This window comes from Lethenteron reissneri, unplaced genomic scaffold (genome assembly GCF_015708825.2).
Source record: "Lethenteron reissneri isolate LAM-NWPU_2019-01 unplaced genomic scaffold, ASM1570882v1 scaffold_1104, whole genome shotgun sequence".
NCBI lineage: Eukaryota > Metazoa > Chordata > Hyperoartia > Petromyzontiformes > Petromyzontidae > Lethenteron > Lethenteron reissneri.
Window position 1 is genome coordinate 88,463 of NW_026890788.1, and position 5,593 is coordinate 94,055.

Here is a 5,593-nt window from a genome sequence, read left to right on the forward strand (position 1 = left end):
TCCAATATTTTATTTGATTTCTGCAAAAGGGCCGCTGCCATGACTGTGGAATGGTTGTCACGATTGACTTAAAATATCGCGGTTCGATCTCCCAGCCTGGCCTTGAAAACATTGACTGCAGGGATTCATCTTCTTGGTTCTTTCGGTAAAGTCGCGTAGAAGGGAAGTAATAAAATGTATTATTCTACTTTGTACATTGTATTAAGCATATAAATGTTATACTATTTGTTATTATACACTGTACCATTGACCGTCGTGTCAATGTACAAAGTAATATATAGTATCGTAATTGTATAGTAAACATATAGCAGTGTGATACACATTAGGGTGGGTAGAATAATGCATAGTGTTATATTAAAATGTATAATGTGGTTTATAGCAATACAGTATATAATTTAATGTTGGGTTTATCTATGGCAGTATATAGTACGGTGTATGCTCGTGTGATGTAAGAGAATAAAGTTTAGATGGAAGCATATTATATAATTTTTACGACGTAGAATTGTAATGTATTACTTGCTGTTAGTAACTCAGCTTATTGTAGAGTATAGTAAGTATACTGACGGTGCTATGCAGTTTATACTTTAGTTTTTTATGTAGTTTATACTTTAGTTTTCTACGTGGTTGTTTAGTAACTGCAGATAAATACTATTAACATTCCTTTCCTTTGTTAATGCTACTTCCTGCACCCTCCCTTGGTGCTGCTGATCCTGCATAATGCAGGGGCATAATATGACTTTGAAACCCCCCCGCCCACCTCCTACGCATTTCCCATGAATATGCTAAATTCCTCTTGATATGCACATTCTTTTTGTTAAGGCGCTCTTCCACCTCCAACCCAGCTTATATATAAGCTCCTAGCTTGGCAGTGACTCATTCTTCACCTGAAGACGGCTGCTTGCGTTGTAGCCGAAACGTCGTGAGAATTATTTTATTTTATTATGTTTTATTTTTATTAATTTATTACTTCCCTTTTACGTGACTTTACCGAAAGAACCAAGAAGATTGACCAGGATTCTTACAATTCCCTGTTTTTGTCCACCCACAGTCCATCGGTGGGTCGCGTGCAGTGGGCTAAATGGCGAGGACTCCCACCTCTTTCAAGACGAATGGTCAGTGTGGAAAAGTTGGCCAAAACATACCCACCGGATCAGCACTCTAGACCTCCCTCTAGTGGGGGTTCTTTCACCAGCAGTTGCATGAGCAAGTAATTGCAGGGCTGCACCAATAACCTCACGTGTACAACAATTATCTGGTTTCCGTGCATTTCAGAACTCCTTGATCCAGACCCCAGCATCCCAGTGGTGCAGGCTCAGTGCTCTGCATCGGTGTTACCATTGCGCCGTTGCATCTCTGCAACCCCGTGCCACCCGTTGCCGCGTGTAACGTCGCTGCACCCTGTGCACCGCACGTGTCAACAGCCCCTGCCGCTGCTCCGCCGGGACACCGGCTTGATCCTGACGATGTCTCAGGAGCAGGCCGCCTGCCTCCTGGCCAACGCCTTCTTCTGCACGTTCCCCCGGAGCAACGCCACCGGGACCCGGAGCGAGGACTCTGCCTGCCCCGACATCAACGTCAACAGGTGCAGCAGCAGCAGCCCATCACTGTGCATTACACACCGAACACCCTGTGTCATGCAGTACACACACACAGATGCCATGCTCTCTCTATGTAGAGTATTTCTTGCTGTATATGTAGCGTCGGAAATGCAAAGCTCACACCACACTGTATGCTTACCTGTAGTTGCAGGCACGAGTCTGCAGGGGGTGCCACCCTGAGTTAGAGAGAGAAACGGGACCGTTGAGAGGCCGAGTTCCTGCCCCCCGACCCCAGGTGAGGGGTTGGGGGGTTATTCCAGAGCCACCTGGAAGGTTCCAGAAAGGGGGCAGTACCGGGGGTGGAGAGTCCCCGAGGTAGGTAAAAAAGACGGACCCCAGGACGGCCCGAGGCAGTGCTCTGAAGACGAAAACTGAAGACCGGCTAGGCTAGGACCCTGGGACCCTGGGACCCCGGGACCCGACGTCCTTTTATGGGCCGGGGCCGAGCACGGACCAGTGGTCGAGACCCGCACCTTGGCTGGGTCGGGACAGCATAGCCTCCCCTAGGCCACCCTTAGTCGGAGGACTCAGAGCCCGTAGCCCCAGTGATAGGGCACGTTAGCCCGGAGGCCATACCTCCCCAAGTAGTGGGAGTAAAAGGGGCTTCTGTTATAAGATTTAAATAAACCGTGTTGCCTCTAAGCTACGTCTCCAGTCTTCGTGGGAACCCACTCCATATACACAAGAAATGCTGTTCTACACATAACGGCCATGCCATGTTTCAGTTCAAAGTAACGCTGCAGTACGTGCACAGGCTATGCTCCTTTACACATACTATGTATTATACGGCACACACTTTCATGGTGCTGTGTACACGGTATATGATGCGTTACACATAGGCCATGCTGTATTATAAACTCCGTTCAAAGTATCAGTTTATACGTAGCCAATGCCACTGTACAAAGACAAAGATCCCCCTCATAGCCTTAACAGATTTTTGAGGCAAGTGGTGTTAGTGAGCACCTAATGAGGACTGGCACAGTACACAGGGGAGTGGGTGGCCAACACCATGCCCAGCCGCATCTATCTCCCTCGTGGTGATGTGTACACACTGCATCAGGTACTCATTTGAGGTTGAGTCGACCAAGGGGAGGCCCAGGACCGGTTCAGATATTTCCTACTGTTATACCGCTAGGAACAACAGGTTCCACACAAGGGATTATTTGTCTGTCGTGCATATGGGGAGGGGAGGGTGGGGGTGGGAGGGGTGGTGCTGGGTGGAGAAGGGAGGGTGGGGAGGGGCTGGGTGGGGAGGGGAGGGTGGGGAGGGGCTGGCGGAGGAGGGGAGGGTGGGGAGGGGCTGGGTGGGGAGGGTGGGGCTGGGTGGGGAGGGTGGGGTTTGGTGGGGGGTGGGAGGGGTGGGGCTGGGTGGGGAGGGGCTGGTCACTCCGTGGTGTCCTTATAAAACTCAACGTTTAACCTACACACTACACTATACACGACACGATACACTACACTTATACAAGTAGGAACAACAGGTTTCACACTGCCAACCGGGGATTATTTGTCTGTCTGTCGTGCACGAATGCGCTGTCCAACCAAGTTCCTACCTGCCCACTCCAAAGGAACGTGTTTGGTCACGAGCGGGACTTGAACTCAGGTCATTAGGCTAATAGTGCAGCGCGTAAACTGCTGGACCGACACTCCCCACATGCCACTTATACACACTCTCACCCCGGTAACGCTGAAGCTTAGGTTGGAAAAATAAGCAATGAGAGTTAAACCTGAAAGCCTTTGTAAATATTCTTTCACAGGGAAATTCCCAAAATGCACTTTGTCTTACTACTGCACGTCCGCAATTGTTAAAATGGGAGAAATTGCGCTGATGGTCCATTCTCGTGACAAAGCCACTTTTAATTTCCTGTGTCACATCGTGACGATACTACTTTACATTTGCTGTGTCACATATTGCTTGGTATATTAAAATTAACGCAACCTCACTGTCAGTTGCTGATTTACGTTATTGTGTAGGTCAGATGATTGATGGCATACGTGATGCTGCCGCCGCGAAGCCGCTCGGCGAGCGCCCCATCTACGACCTCGCCACCACCAAGCGACGGGGCCGACCCCGCTTCCCCCTCACCGCCCCCCACATAAACACACCCTCACACATTTTCCCCCATAGAGCTCCGAGGGGAGGTCTCCTGGCCGGCAGGTTTTGACCCGAAAGCCCTCATAGGGATAATCTTCACGGTTTACTGCGGCCAGGGAATTGGGCGACCTCCCCCGATGCTAATTTGCACCGCGGCGCTGTGACCCGGGTTGAGATTGCATGGTCACGGCGGGGGCTGTTTAGCCACCACGGTTGAAACGCACCCCCCCCCCCCCCCCCCACACACACACACGTATCGGCAAGGCAGGCAGGGGTCCGAAATCCACAAACGGACGGCGGGAAAACGGGGCCCCGCCACTGTTCGATGAGATGACGCAATCCGTCGCGCTAACGGGATTCTAACCGCCCGAAGCCGGCCAGAGGACAGGTCTTCACCTGGTCAGCGGAGGGGGACCCCCTGTGGGGTGAGGGGAATAAAGAGAGGGGTGAAGGAGGCATAGGGGAGTTCTTCTCAAGTCAGCTCCGGGGCCGTCAACTCCCTAGTCCAGCCACTCGAACATCCGTGCGACGTGTCGACGTGCTGCGAGGACAAGCCGACAGGAGCGTCTAACCGTGAGTGAGAGAGAGGGAGGTGGGACTTCGCTTAAACAACCTGGGAAGTTTAAGTTCAGAGGGATAAGGTAAAGTAAGATTCCCGACAACCGAGAGATAGAGTGGTCCTGCCCTGCTGACTCCTACTGACTCGGGTAATAGGGACTCGCTAATACGCCGGGAATAAATCGTTAGGATCAATAACAGCCTGGTTTGGTCTTTGCGGGTGTGTGGGAAGAGCGTGCGGGCGGGTGTCCGCTTGCCGTATCGCGTGTGGTTTGGACGAGCGTGTGAAAGCGCGAGGTGCTGTGTGTACGTGTGCTCACAGCGTGTGTAGTCAGTGCTCCACGGGTGTGCGCTCGTAACGTGGGTTGTCGGTGTTTCCGTGGGTACACGATCCGTTCTGTCGCTGTGGAGACGCGGGCTGCGTGAGGGCTCACACCCACCTTAAACACCAGTCCCACGACCTCTTTAGACGAGCGTTATCACCCGCTCACGGCGGCCGCGCGTGTGCAAGCAACGCCACTGCCCTCTGACCTCCGACTCCCAGCTGCCATGCGATTTCTAGAGCGTGCACGGAGTTGAACAGTAGCGTGCGGCTAGTTATTACCAATGTTTGAGGGAAGGCACGCGGAGGGTGTTTGAATGAACAAGGGGGGCTAAAGGGGCCAGCCGAGAGTTATGTCACACAGAGAGGAATCGGGGGGCAGTAGCCCCGACACATATACAAATCTGTTTCAGTTGGGGAAAGTCAACAATGATGGAAGCAAAGTTATCAATGAATATTTAGCAATAATCCACTTGGTGACTTAAAATGATGAATATTGGGGTGCAAAGAGTGTTATTGTTAGCTTTGAAGTAGATTACCCCTTGCGTTGCCATATAGCAACCCTTAAATGCCAAATGTAAATCGATCGGTTTAATTGCCCTATGACCTTCCACTGGTCCTTCTGATTCAAACAAGATTTAATTTGTCAATATTTGCTTGTGTCTACGAATAACCTGCCAAAGCTTTTTTATAAGTCGTATATTTTATGGATTTTATGGACATGCAAAGGCACATGTGAGATTTGCAAAAATATTGCTGGTATCACATTGCCTTGGAACTGGCACAAACGCCCACAATAGTTCGCCACAAAAAAACAATGGCCAATGCTCCTGAGCCTCAACTGCCAGCCTCGCTTTTAATGTATTACTGTTATTTACTTTTACATTTTACAATTGATCGACCTTTCCTGTAATCAATTAAAGCTGACTGCGGTTAATCATCTAATTGCAGGTCATGAATGACTGCGTGTAGCAGGTGGGGGGAGGGTGGAATGAGGCAGTTGTCGGTGGTGGACGGATGGCT